Raw genomic sequence first — 15,732 nt, 5'->3', positions numbered from 1 at the left:
GCGCTTCTCCCCCGCGGAATTGCACCTAAAAGAAATAAATTAATAAGCTACCATCAAGCAGTATTCCCTTGCAATAATATTGCGATGACAAAGACGTTTGAACTTACGCATTCACTTGAGTAGCAATCTTCTTCCACGCCGCCTCCCTCTCTTTAGCAGCCGCTGCAACGTTGCATTTTTTTTATTTAAATATGTTCATATTCGCCATATGATGGGATCAATACTTCCTGCTCCACTGGCGTAAAAAACTCCGCCCTCCGCGTCTCAGTTGTCATGGTGACTCATTGAATCGGGGCTCCATTGATGCGGTCTTTTTAGAGTTGTGGTGCACGCGCTTAACTCCAGGTGAAACTACTCCGAGTTCATCAAACTGGTCAAAATCCGGCGTCGTGAAACCGAAAACTCTGCGTTTTCTGTCTCAGTGTAACTCAACTCAGAGCTCGGTGTTAAGCCCATGGCTTGTTAAACCTGCTTCGTGAAACGGACCTCAGGGTTTTTAGCCAACCCCAATCCAGGTAGACCCTCCCTTTGCCCAGCCCACAACCAGTCACTCCGCATGCAGTTTTTTTCACCTGAGGTCCGTACTGCGGGCCCCCCCCACAACAGTTCCATTCACATCCAGAGGACAAACACACACACACACACACACACACACACACACACACACACACACACACACACACACACACACACACACACACACACACACACACACACACACTTCCACTCCTCATTGACGAAATTGTTCTGTTAATTATCAAAATTAAGTTGTTGTTTGCTTTTTTTGTTGTTGTTGCTGTTCTCGTTGTTGTTGTTTTCCTTCCTGTTTTTTGTTTGTTTTTGTTTTTATTTTGTTTTTTGTATTTGTATTTGTTTGTTTGTTTTTGTTTATTTGTTTGTTTGTTGGTTTTATGTCCTTTTGTTTTGCTTTTGTTATAATTGTTGTGATTATTTTGGTTTTTGCTCTGTTGTTGCTCAGGCTGGTTTAATCTCATGGCAGTTGGAAAATGTTTACTATCACTGTGATTACTGTATTATTAAAAAGAAAAAGAAATGTATGTAGCACTAACAAGGGTATTGTATATATTTCCCCACCAAGTCTTTCTCTGTCTGTCCTCTCCTCTCCTCTCCTCTCCTCTCCTCTCCTCTCCTCTCCTCTCCTCTCCTCTCCTCTCCTCTCCTCTCCTCTATCCTCTCACCCCAACCGGTCCGCAGAATTCCTCCACCTCTGACTCTGGTTTCTACAAAGTTTCTCCCTGTTGGGGGGAGTTTTACCTTTCCACAGTCGCAAACACACCTGCTTGCTCATGTGGATATGTTGGGCCTTTCTATTTTCTCTATAAAAGCACATTGGAATGACTGTAATGTATTTGAAAATGTCTTTTTTTTTTCTTAATAAAAAAAAAAATTATACAGTATATACATAATTTTTAAATAATTATTTTTAATTAAATCAATATCATCAAGGGATTTTAACAGCCTAGTAAGAATATCAAATTCTGGTTTGAAAGCAGTAACGGTGAAAGGGCAGCCGACAACCCAGGAAAGACCTGGTGACAGCCTGAAGAGACTGCTGACACGAGGGAACAGACCCCAACGGTGCCTGAAAGAGCTTACCAAGAGACCTCACAAGAGGTACAGCAAATCAATAGAATGAAGCCCTGTGGCAGAATGCTCACCACGGCCAACAGGGAATCAGCACCCCAGACAAAGTTCAGCCAAGCACAGCTCCACCAGCGAGCATGAGCCCGGACTCCGTCCAGCCACAGCCAGCAGCAGAGAGGATAATACATGGACAAAAGCTTGTGGCCCAAATCCTGCTGGGAAAAGGACTGGAGAACGATAGACACAAACCTTGTACATCTCCTTGAAGGTCCAAAAAGGGAGGTTGGAAGGAAACTGGAGAATATAGGAGAGATCATCTACAGTTACGGTGCAGAAAGATTTTGTGTGAAGTGCAGGGGCCTTGGCACTCAGAAAGAACCTTCAGCACATCCCAAGTCCAGGAGGCAGCAAGAGATTGAGATACTGGTGAAAGAGAGAAGGTGCCTGATGAAACAATGGAAGAAGGTCACTGAAGTAGAGAGAGATGGTATTCAGGCACTACAGGGTGACGTCCAGCAGCGCCTCACAACGCTGCAAAGGGCAGAATGCCTAAGAAGACAACATAAGAAGAAAGAGTGAACAAGGACAGCCTTCTATAGAGACTGCTACAAGTTCACCAAAGGCCTCTTTGAAAACCATGACTCTCAAAGTACCTGTGGGGGAATTAGAGGAGCACCTGAGAAAGGTGTTACTCTGAAATCACCTCTTCTGATGACCAGAGGCCACCATCCCTAACGACATGCCACTGATCCAACTATCCGAGCACCAGCTGGACATCAACCCCAGGGCCCAACGGAGTTCCATATAGGCTCTATAAGAACACGCCACGCACCTTGAAGGTTTTCTGAAAGCTTATGAGAGTGGCATGGGAAAAAGGCATAATACTCAGGATGAGCGGATAAAGCATTTTTTATGAGTAAGAGTATAATACGAGTAAAACTCCACAATATCCATGCTCGGGCTGAAGGAAAATCCTAATTTGGTAAATGACTGTCTTCACCCTCTGTGATTGGCCAGTCACACAGTGCCCGCCCCTCCCGACACATCTCCGCAGGCAGCTCGTGCACACAGAGAGTAACACTTGCTCCCTTCAGTACTCCACAGGTTCTTCAGCTCGCCTCAATTTCGGTTTGTATCATATTTAAAGTTACTTGGTGAACTTATTTCGTAACATATGCAGTGCATTTGACAAGACAGAGCTGAAAACGACTCGTGTCGCGTCGGACGCTGCCTCCACTTTGGTTGGGTTTTTTTTTTTTTTTTTTTACCGTCTGCTTGCTCTTAGTTTGGCTGGTGCAGTAATGTCAGTTGGAAAACTTTGCTCGTACTGAACGTGGTGCTTTTGAGAAGAAGACAGTGAACAAGTCTGACATATTATTTCCCTGTTTGCCACCACTGGATGTTTACAGGCCACTTACACACATACACACATATAGCTGAACACACAAAGTAGCCTATATGGATATGTTTATTGTATATGGCTGTTCATAAGAATAAATATATTAGAAATGTTACAAACTAAGCTTTATATACTGTATACAGTATATCGTTTTTTTTACATCTAAAACGTTGAATCTCAATTCTGAGGCTGTTCTGTAAATAGTTTTCAAATAAACAATAAATAAAGCAACTTCTGATCAATCCATATCAATTTCAGACTTAAGATAATGTATCGATTTAAGCCCCACTCAGTTTCAATTGAATCACGCCCACTCCCTGTTTAGGCCCCGCCCACCCCGAGTACAGATACGGATACAGATCATTTAGATGGTTGAACAGATACAGATAGTGCTGCATCCCTACATAATACCTAAGGCATGGCAAAGGGCAGGAGGGATCCTGATTCTGAAAGAGAAGAACTCCTTAACCACCAATTCCAATGGAGATTAAACCCAACAAATCCTGCAGTATCTCTATTGTCAAGGGCCAGCTTGCCAACGAGAGGTTCCAGATCAACGACGAGCCAATTCCAACGATCCTCAAGAAGCCCATCAAAAGGCTGGTGGTACAACACTGATCTCAAAGATTCCATACAGATGGAACAACTCAGGCGAGATACGATCAGTGGCCAGAGGCCAATTTCTATGAGGACACTTTATCCCCAGGGTTGGGTAGTAATGGAGTACTTGTAAGGCCATTACGTAATTAGGATACAAAAATATTTACATGAACAAATATGTAATCTTGTTACAGGTAAAAACTGGAATTACTGAGCGCGATTACAAGAGAAAATCTGATAGAATAAACTAGAAATGCAGCGGTCACATACACCGTCCACTGGCATTGCGACACTTCTCAACGCTTTCAGGTAACAACACACTGTTGTTACCTGGCCGGCACTGACACGTGTCCATGGATGTTTTGAAGTGGGAGATGTCTCTTAACCTCTCTGTACAATGGTATTGACGCCTCCCAGCCATGAAACTGCTGTCAAAATCCAGGGACTCGACGCCTCACCTGAAGGACTGATACATACCTGGACTGTGTCAACTAGTTTTAGTAGCTCATAACCTGCCAGTAACCTGCCAATACCAGTACTTGTACTGATGGTAGGAAGCCATTCTCAATACGTTTAGAGGATCTCATATTTTAGGGATTAATTGGGGGGACAGGCGCTATAACTTTTTTTTTAAGTCTGCTCGTTGACTGAGTAGCGGGTCCAACGGGTTGTTCAGTTATTATTTATCAGTGATTCATGCTGCCAGATACAGCCTCTCAAACCTACCAAACATTTATATTTAGTCTGGAAAATAAACAACAACAACATTAAAACCTGATAAGAATCAGGTGTGCTGCATCACCTCTCTGCCCATAAAAGGACGAGCAGCCCAGACATGGTGTGACAGGCGGGAGCACAGGCTGAAAAGCTGTGTGCGGGTGTTTAGTGCGGTTTTGGTTGCGTTAATAAAACAACTATGGTGAAGGAAACTCCTTCTGTCTCGGCGTCTCTGTGGGGGAACCCAGCAGTGGCATGGTCAACTGCGACACAAACCAACGAGGAAACGGGACGAGAGAGAGAGAGAGAGAGAGAGAGAGAGATTTTTGAAATAGATAAGCACATTTTCTTGAATAGAAATAGTTTTTAGGACTAACACTTGAATAATTGAAAGCTTCATTTGTACTGTGGTTTTGATTCTTTAAAAAAAATCAATGTTAGACACCTGATTGGTTACTGAGTTTTGATTTAGTTCAAAACTTGTTAAGTGCAATTTGTATCTGCTGTGTATAAGATGTGTCAATACACTGAGCAGACGACAGATTCTATTCTTTCTTGTATTTATTTTTTATGTTTGCTGGTGAAGTAATTCAAAAGTGACTAAAAGTACTCTGGTATGTTACTTTTTTACTTTAGTAGTTAGTAGTTAATCAGTAAGTCACTGTGAGCTGTGAAACATGGGGGCTAACATGCTGAGCTTTACCATCAGAGCCATGTATGATGTCCTGCCCTCTCCAGCTCATCTCTGGTCTGGAGAAGATCCAGCTTGTCTCCCATGTCAGGCTCCAGCAAACACCTAACCCTATTTCAAAAACACATCCTGGAGACCAGCCTTACCCAAGGCAGATATGCCTGGCGCCACAACCAAATGCTGAAGTCCCTGACTGCTGCACTGGAGAGCAAGAGGGTAACCATGCCCCCAGCAGCCCAGATTCCCATCTGACAACCAACATCATTCGTACGTGTAGGTGCCATATTAGTCATTAAGTATTTCATGGTAATTTCAGTTCATGGTACAATACATTTTGGATTTATATTAGTTTCATTATTTAATTGTATTTAAATGTGTTGATTTAAGTTGTAAAATATTAATATTTGCACTATTATTGATGTTGCACACGAACGTTGATATTTCATTATTATTTGTGTGGTGGATAAAAATAAGAGCCTGTAGCTTTAAGGAGTTAAGTTTCGTTTTTGAGGCTCGGAAGTTTTAGGAGCGAAGCGATGTGGATGACTAGTATGGAGGAGCTCACGGTTTTTCTGACCGTGTTAGCCACATGTTAGGATTGTGTTAGGATTGTGTTAAGACCGAGTTAGGAACCTGTTAGGACCGTGTAGGAACAATGTTTGGCTCGAGGAATTCGTGTGGAACAGGTGCTTGTCTTTTTGTATTTTTGCCGAATAAATAACATAAAAGAGAGACCACTGTGGAGGACACACTTTTTTAAACACGCGTCAGCCATAAGCTCCTGTGGATAGTGGAAGGTTTTATTGGGAAACCTACATTTTAGTCAGAAAAACCTCTTGTCTTCTTCGTGTGGAAAGGACAGGACTCGTGGAAAGTGGAAACGGCTTCTGTGGACAACGTGACAGCGGGAGCACGCTGACGAAAGTCGGGCGGATTATTGATTTTAAGCCCACGTTGATCAGAGAAAAAAGAAAGCAGCATGGTAAGCAAGCCAGCTAACGTTGCTATTTCTTGGCAATTGGACATTATGGCTGGTCGGTGGAGAGCCCTTGTCCCAAGTGGAGGAGTTCAAGTATCTTGGGGTCTTGTTCACGAGTGGGGGAAAGATGGAGCGTGAGATCGACAGGCGGATCGGTGCAGCGTCTGCAGTTATGCGGACGTTGTATCGGTCCGTCGTGGTGAAGAAGGAGCTGAGCCAAAAAGCGAAGCTCTCGATTTACCGGTCGATCTTCGTTCCTACCCTCACCTATGGTCATGAACTATGGGTCATGACCGAAAGAACGAGATCCCGGATACAAGCGGCTGAAATGAGCTTCCTCCGTAGGGTGGCTGGGCGTACCCTTAGAGATAGGGTGAGGAGCTCAGTCACCCTTAGAGATAGGGTGAGGAGCTCAGTCACCCTTAGAGATAGGGTGAGGAGCTCAGTCACCCTTAGAGATAGGGTGAGGAGCTCAGTCACCAGGGAGGAGCTCGGAGTAGAGCCGCTGCTCCTCCACATCGAGAGGAGCCAGCTGAGGTGGCTCGGGCATCTATTTCGGATGCCCCCCGGACGCCTCCCTAGGGAGGTGTTCCGGGCATGTCCCTCTGGTAGGAGGCCTCGGGGCAGACCCAGGACACGCTGGAGGGACTATGTCTCTCGGCTGGCCTGGGAACGCCTTGGGGTGCCACCGGAGGAGCTGGAGGAAGTGTCTGGGGTGAGGGAAGTCTGGGCAACTCTGCTCAGACTGCTGCCTCCGCGACCCGGCCCCGGATAAGCGGTAGTCAATGGATGGATGGATGGATGGATGGACATTATGGACTATGGACATATACTATGAGGAGCTAGTTTGTGGAAAAAGAGAACCAAAGATGACAGAAAGGGCTGTCGGGGAAAAAGTGGATCGATTAACTCAATCGAGGAAAGCTAAAGCGGGTCATCTAACTAGCCAAGCTAACGAGATCGAGCAGCTAATGGAAGACGATGCTAACGTAAACACAGTGAAACAGAAATTACGACTGGGTTATCAAGTCTGGCTAGAGGAATGGTGCAAGACAAATGATGCTTTTACAAAGTTGCTGTGTGAAGAAGAACTAGAGAAGGATCAGTGTTCATGGTTTGAGCCTAAATTAATGCACATTCGTGGATTTATGCAACACGTGGAGATGTGGATAAAGGCAGTGGATGATCGTGCTAAACAAGCCAAGGAATGTGACGCAGACATTCAGCCAGCAGACAGTGTATCGATGGCTTCAGCTGCTCAAAGCTGTAGGAGCAGACGGCGTGGTTCAGGTGTAGGGAGCAAGGTGTCCACCGCCTCCTCAGCGCGCCTAAAAGCTGAAATAGTGAGAGCCTCATTACTTGCACAGGCTGCAGCTCTTAAACAAAAACAAGATATTGAACATCAAGAAGCTGAGCTGAAAGCAAAAAGAGAAGCTTTAGATCTACAAACTGCCATTGCAGCCTCTGATGCTAAGCTCAAAGTTTTAGAAAATTATGAGAATGAACACCAATCATATGTAAGCCAAGAGGGTGACTGGACTATGGATTCTGGTACTTACCATTACCTGTGAGTCAAAATCCAGTTATCGACAGGAGGAATGGACATGGTGAGTTCAGGCCACTGCAACCTCAACTTACCACATTGCAACAGTCCACTGGTGATCTTGTGACAGGAGATCGTACCGTGGAGACTCTCTGTAGTGTTATGGCAAGGCAGAACAACATAACAGAGCTGATGGTAAAACAACAGAGAATGATGACACTGCCGCCATTAGACATCCCTACTTTCAGTGGCGATCCTCTCGATTATAATTCATTTGTTAGAGCCTTTGAGCATGGCGTAGAATCACGCACTGAAAGCCTTAAAGACCGTCTCTACTACTTGGAGCAGTTCACTGACGGACAGCCAAAGGAGCTGATAAAGAGTTGCCTTCACATGAAGCCAGATGCAGGCTACCAATAGGCCAAACAGCTGCTAAAAGAGCATTTTGGAAACAATGATAAAATCTCTGTAGCCTACATGAACAAAGTGTTGGACTGGACACCTATCAAGCCGGAGGATGCAAAGGCTCTGAACGCCTTTTCACTCTTCCTGACAGCATGCTGCAACACCATGACTGAGGTGAGCTACATGGAAGAGCTGGACAATGTTGCAAACTTGAAGGCTGTTGTTGCAAAGCTTCCATTCAAGCTGCGTGAAAGGTGGAGAGGTGTTGTGTGTCGCATACAGGAGGAATGTGATACAAGAGTCAAGTTTAAGGATTTAGCAGACTTTATTCACAAACAGGCCAAAGTTGCTCTTCACCCAGTCTTCGGTGATATAAAGGATAATATGTTGGCTAAAACATCCTTCGCTAAACAAAGCAACCAGAAAGAGCAGAAAAAAGGCATATTCAGGAAGTCATTTACCACAAGTGCAGTAGAGCTGGAACAGAGGGATGCAGAGCAAGTGGAGCATTCGGCTCCTGCTTCTCCAACAACACTGGTGTGTCTCTTCTGTAAAGGTGAGCATGTCATGGATACTTGTAACAAACTTAAAGGCAAGCTTCACAAAGAGAAATTGGAATTCTTGAAAAGCAAGGGACTTTGTTTCAGCTGTCTCAAGTATGGTCACATGAGTAAACTGTGCAAATCAAAGGTGAGCTATGAGGTGTGTTCTTTAACACATCCCACACTTCTGCACATAAAAAAAAAAGGATGTAGTCGCTGATGCAGAGAAAAGGAAAATTAACAGTGATGGTCAGGCAGTGTTGAGTGCATATGTCTGTGCTCAGTCCGAGGGTCATGAGCTGACTGGGGCCGGTGAGGACGACTGCACGCTCGCAATTGTTCCTGTCCAAGTCAAGTCAAAGCGTGGAAGTGAGATGGTGCGGACGTATGCCTTCCTGGACCCAGGCAGTTCGGCCACATTTTGTACCGAGGCACTGATGAATGAGTTGAAACTTAGTGGATGAAAAACGGACATGCTGCTGAGAACCATGAGTGAAGAGAAACCTGTCAGTACTTATGTGGCATCCGGTCTGGAGGTCAGTAGTTTGTCAGGTGATGAGTTTATTGATCTTCCAGATGCTTTCACGTACTAGACTATAACAGTAGGTAAAGAAAACATACCACAACAGAAGGATCTTGAAAGGTGGCCTCACCTTAAAGAAGTACATCTGCCTCAGATCAAAGCTGACGTTGGATTGCTCATTGGAGCAAACGTGCCAAAAGCTATGAAGCCGTGGGAAGTAGTGAGCAGTGTTGGTAATGGACCATATGCTATACGAACTATGCTTGGCTGGACTGTGAACGGGCCTTTGAGGGAAAGCTGCAGTTGGGCAGATAAAAGGAAACCTACCAAGGCCATGGCGAACCGCATATCGGTGGCCTGTTTGGAGAACTTGTGGCTTCAACAGTTTCAGATGGATTTCCCAGAGGGAGGAAAACATGATGAAGTGAAAATGGATGGCGTCTTGAGAAGAGAGTTGCAATCTGACCTTGCACAGTCAATTTTTTGGACCGACAGTACAGTCTTACTGAAGTATCTGCAAAATGAGGCGACACGTTACAGAACGTTTGTGGCAAACAGAGTGTCTGCAATTATGAAAGGCTCTGATGTGGAACAATGGAGACACGTAGGCACCGACAAGAATCCAGCTGACTGCGCCTCTAGAGGGCAAAAGGTGGGTGACTTCATGAAAAACACAAGTTGGATTTCAGGTCCAGACTTCCTTTGCGGTCCATTTGAGTGTTGGCCAAAGAGTCCCTTGAGCGATGCAGAAGTTGCTTTGGATGATCCTGAGATCAAAAGAGTTACAGTAAACTCCATAGGTGTGGAAGAAAGTGTGACTCCATTCAAGAAACTGATCCACTACTTCTCATCTTGGATGAAGTTGAAACGAGCTGTGGCTTGGTTCTTGAAGCTTAAAGTTTTGCTTTGGAGTCTCTGTCAACGGAGGAAAGAGCTGTGTGCAGCCAGTGAGGAATCCAGCTTGTACAGTAGACAGCAGTTAATCCAAAGTCAGATGGACACCTTTAAAGGAAGCTACAAGAGCACACACATTTCAGTGGAAGACCTGGATAAGGCAGAGCTTCACATCATTAGATTCTGTCAGAAGGAGAAATTCTCAGAAGAGATTGCAGCTCTGAACAAAAGACAAAATGTGAAGCGCAGTAGCCCCTTGTATAAGCTGAACCCCATGCTTCAAGATGGTGTGCTGCGAGTTGGTGGAAGGCTGAGTCGGGCAGCCATGCCAGAGAACAGCAAGCAACCTGTCATTCTGTCCAGAGATTTTCACATTTCGGGTTTGGTTCTCCAACAAATTTTATACAGAAACTGGGCATGGAGGACGCAACCACATGCTCTCTGAGTTGCGTCAGAAGTTTTGGATGACGAGTGCCAACACGGCTCTCAGAAAGATATGTGGAAGGTGTGTGGTGTGTCGCCGCTTGCATGGTAAAGCTGGAAAACAGCTAATGGCTGACCTTCCACTACAACGAGTGTTACCAGATGATCCACCCTTCACGAGTGTTGGGGTGGACTATTTCGGACCATTCGAAGTGAGACGTGGGAGAAGCCTCATAGAAAGGTATGGAGTCATATTCACTTGCCTAGCTGTGCGTGCAGTGCATATTGAGCTCGCCTCCTCATGAGACACGGATTCGTGCATAAACGCTCTCCGGTGTTTTATAGCATGGCGAGGACAAGTGGAAGAGATTCTCTCAGATAATGAGATTAATTTCGTTGGAGCAAGTCATGAGTTGAAGGCGTCCATTGCTGACTGGAATTCCTCAGAGTTTCAGCATCTGTTCCATCAACACAAAATCAAATGGATGTTTAACCCTCCCGCCGCATCACATCATGGAGGAACATGGGAGCGGCTGATAAGATCAGTAAGGAAGGTGCTGAACTCCACTTTGAAAGAACAGCTCTTGGATGAGGAAAGCCTTCACACAGTGCTGTGTGAGGCAGAGTCAATCGTCAATGGCCGGCCTATCACGAAGGCATCCAATGACCCAAACGACTAATCATCTCCTGCTTTTGAAAACGAAACCAAGCTTACCTCCAGGATTGTTCGACAAGGATGACCTCTACACGCGGCGTAGGTGGAGGCAGGTACAATATGTGTCCAACCTATTTTGGAAGAGGTGGCTCAAAGAATACTTGCCTCAACTCCAAGAGCGTCAGCGGTGGGCCACAGCTTCCCGGAACTTCGCAGAAGGAGACGTGGTTCTGCTTGTTGACGACTGTGCGCCGAGGAATTCGTGGATTATGGGAAAGATCATCGAGATTGTTCCAGACAAGAAGGGTTTTGTTCGCAGAGTTCGGATAAAGACAAAGACTAACATCATGGACAGACCCATTACAAAGATCTGCCTGCTGGTGGAACCTGAATGAGCCAGTGGTAAAGACTGAGCTCCCACGATGAGCCACGTACTGGTGACCTCTGGCTCTTTCTCTTTCTGTCTGTCTCTTTCCTCTTTTTCTATCTTTCTCTCCACAGCTGATGAAGATAAGACGGGCTGCCAATGGACTTTGTATGTTTGTTTGAAGTTAATGGACAAAACAGTGGACATTTGCTATGCTTATTAACGGCACTCTTTTCATGTTGAAAAGTTTAATGCTTGGCAGTGTGGAATACCTGTTAATTATATTTACTGTTTGTATAAGTTTATATAATTGTGGTAATTGTTCTTAAAAGTTGCATTATCAGAACAATTAGGGGCCGGTGATGTAGGTGCCATATTAGTCATTAAGTATTTCATGGTAATTTCAGTTCATGGTACAATACATTTTGGATTTATATTAGTTTCATTATTTAATTGTATTTAAATGTGTTGATTTAAGTTGTAAAATATTAATATTTGCACTATTATTGATGTTGCACACGAACGTTGATATTTCATTATTATTTGTGTGGTGGATAAAAATAAGAGCCTGTAGCTAGGAGTTAAGTTTCGTTTTTGAGGCTCGGAAGTTTTAGGAGCGAAGCGATGTGGATGACTAGTATGGAGGAGCTCACGGTTTTTCTGACCGTGTTAGCCACATGTTAGGATTGTGTTAGGATTGTGTTTAGACCGAGTTAGGAACCTGTTAGGACCGTGTAGGAACAATGTTTGGCTCGAGGAATTCGTGTGGAACAGGTGCTTGTCTTTTTGTATTTTTTGCCGAATAAATAACATAAAAGAGAGACCACTGTGGAGGACACACTTTTTTAAACACGCATCAGCCATAAGCTCCGGTGGATAGTGGAAGGTTTTATTGGAAAACCTACAGTACGTATAGGGAAGAAACTGCCGGCCAACCGGTTGCCTCTAGACTCAAGTCCACTGAATGCGGCCAGGGATTGGGAAATGTGAGTAGATCTAAATAAGAGGCTCACTTTCCTGCCTGAACTTGGAGTGACCAACCTGGTCCTATGGTTCAAATCCTGCTAACATGTTTTCATGGTTGAGCCCCCTGGGAGGAAGCCATCGATGAGGCATTCGAAAGGAAAAGGCTGCAATATGCAAACTTGCCCACTGAAGCAGAGGGCTGTGGATGGAGGGTATACATGGGTCCAGTGGAAGTGGGCTGCAGGGGATTTGTAGCCGGATCCAATACAAAGCTACTAAAGGCGGTAGGGATCAATGGACAAGCACAACGGAAGGCTATCTAAGAGCTGGCAGCTACAGCTGAAAGAAGCAGTCATGAGCTGTTGCTGAAGCAGAGGGAGACGTCACGGGCTGCCGAGTGACCTCATGGAGCCTCCGGTGCGTCACATGCCCAGGCCTGATCAACCTGAGGAGGGCCAGCCATGTGTGAGGGTGTATTGTGATAAAAGGCCGAAACACCCGATGAAGCCGGGGTACACAACCGATGATGTGTCGTATGGGAGGCACCAGGTGGTCTTCTTCAAATCAAACCCCAACCAAAGGACGTTGCCATCAACAGCGAGGATCTGATTCATCGAGAGATTTTTACATCTCGTCCTAGTAAGAATACATATTGCGTATTTACTGAAGACTAGAATAAAATGATTATGAATCAAATCTATTTGATGGTGGCATGGTGGGTAGTGGTTTGTTCTCTCTGGAAGTGAGTTTGATTCCAGCCTCAGCTGTTCATGTGAAGTTTGCATGTTTTGCCTGTGTGTGTTGGTTCTTTGGTTTCAGGTTTGTATTTATGTTTGTACATGATTCCAATAAAGACAAGTGGAAAAAACTAATTTTCTAGCAGAAGAAATGCATGTCGGGAAAATATCAGCAGATTGAACACTGTTGAGTGAAAAGGTCATCGTCAGGTGAAATGAAATCCCAAACACAATCATTCATAAAGGGAGAACTGCCTCTTGAGTGGTGCAATTGAGCCGACCTTGATCTACTAACTACCCTCTTCCTGTGTTTGCTTTTCACAGAGGCTGAAAGGTTCGGTCAAGGAAGAACAATATGGTCTGTCAGAAATGAAGCAGGAAAACAGCAGTCATCCACCTCTATGTGAACCTTAAAGTGGAAGTGAGGCATTAAAGAGTCCGCTCATTCTCCTACGCAGCATCTCCTCAAAACCTGAAGAAGAAAAGAGTCCAGTAGAGAGGAAGGTTCTCCTCCTTCATCCTGCAGTGGGGATGACTTTCATCCCGACGTGTTTGTCATCCTTCAGCTGGAGCCAAAGTTTGACCGAGGTCACTGAGGAACGAGGTATTTTGATGCGGTTCTGTAGCCATTTGTCATGATCAAGTCATCACTGTCAGATCTGTCGAGGACCCGACTGCAGTTTGCCCTCCGTCGGAGATGCAGAGAAAAACAATCAAGCACAAAAAAACTGCATCCATTAGTCTGGAGCCCATCAAGGGCATGCTTTTTCTTTCTTTCTTTTTTTTTATGTTTTCATCATGAAGCTCCATTCTGCTGCTTGTCTGTGTGAAATACTCAGATTGCTCCCATCATGTTATTCAAAGTGAGAAAACTCCACAGAGTTTAAATGTATTACACATAAATGACATTTTACACCTTTTGTTTGATTCAGTTTATGGATCAGGACAATGAGCAGGGTTCAAACTACTATTTGACAGATGGAGCGGTGGTGCAGTGGTTTGCTGTCTCGCCTCGTGGTGTTCGAACTTCTGTGGGGAGACTGCATGTTTTCTCCAGGTGCATGTCAAAATGCCTTTGAGGGCTTTGTGTTATTATTAATGGTGCAATATGTACTAATGTAATAATGTTCACCTGGTTACGTAATTACACTGCATTTTGTAATAACACATTCCATGCTGTCAGTTTTTACAAAATGGTCTTTCACTAATTCTTTGGAAAATTTTATAATTTGATGCATTATGTAATACACCTTGTCCTTATCTGTGTACATGGTTCTTTGTGTCAGGGTTAGTGGAACTCAATTGCACGGCAGACAAGAAGCTCAGTTCAAAAGTGTTTAATAGTAAAACATCGTCAGAAGCTAAGTCAAGCAGTCCAAGGTCAAAACCATCACAGGCGGTAGAGAAGGAAATCCAAGAGAAGTCGGGCAGGCAGGAGGTCAGAACACAAAGGCAGCACGAGGAAAGAATGGCGGGTACGACTGGTGTGAGAATGCAGATGAACTGGCAACCAGAGCTACAAGAGAGGGGAACTAAATACAAACACTAATGACCAATATCAAGAGCTGTGACCAGGAGGAGGAAGCAGGAGAGCACAGGGGCGGACCTAAGGGGAACCAGGAAGGGAGGGGTGAGTGAGAGCAGGATCATGACACCTTGTATAATAATTAAGAAAAATTATCACAATAATTAGGAAAAATGTAATTCCCTCATTGGACTAGCATTGTATGTCAGTCCTTTTCATTACTTGCCAATGGCAGAACGCAGGATCTAAATTAGGTTGAGCTTTTAGAGCAGCTGCTGTTGTGGCTGGTGGATTTTTAAAGTTAAAATCTAATCAGTATTTCCACCAGACATTTCTTTTTTCTTGAAGAAATGAAACGCAATTGTAAGTTTATTACAAAATGTCGAAGATTGACAAGATGTGTGATGTCTCCTCATTACACATTGTGTAATGTTTCCTCATTATTACATAATGAGGAGAAAATGTATCACATTATTACATAATGCAATGCTATAGGGTATTTGGTTATTCTACTCTAACGTTACGCAAAGTTGTGAACCTGAGGCCCCGTTTACACATTTCAACTGAAAATGCTTCGTTTTTGCATTTCAAACAAGTCTCATGTTTACACTGAAACATTCTGAGAACAATGTTCATTTTTATGGAAACAGAAGAAACTCTGAAAACGATGTGGTCAACATGTTGGACTATGAGTTGGCGTGTTAGTTGTTTTTAGAATGAATGAATGGTTTATTACAGTTTACAGTGGAACATTTAAATTTTGTGAATTCAGTTTATTGTACTGAAATGTTTTAATTTTTTGTTTGTACAATTGCTGTAGCTTCAATATTTTTTTGAAACCTAACGGGGATTTACACAATTTTAAATCATCACCAAGTGCGTTCCATAAAAAGACTCCCAGAAAGAAAGCACATCTATATTTAACATTAGTTCGCACATTGGCACCAAATCCTCTTTAATTATAATTATTTTCTCTTAATTTCAAACATTTTTTGAATATGAATGTGAAGACTTTTATTTTTCACTCAAAATAATTTTCAAATTTATAAGTATACAATAGCTATGAATTTTAAGGTGGAAGATTCGATAAATAGTTTATTTGTGGTTTCACGAAATGAAACTTTATTATTCTAATAATTCTTTTCTGAAGTTTAATGAGGG

This window comes from Blennius ocellaris, assembly GCF_963422515.1.
Source record: "Blennius ocellaris genome assembly, chromosome: 6".
Taxonomy (NCBI): Eukaryota; Metazoa; Chordata; class Actinopteri; order Blenniiformes; family Blenniidae; genus Blennius; species Blennius ocellaris.
This window is presented reverse-complemented; position numbering follows the sequence as displayed.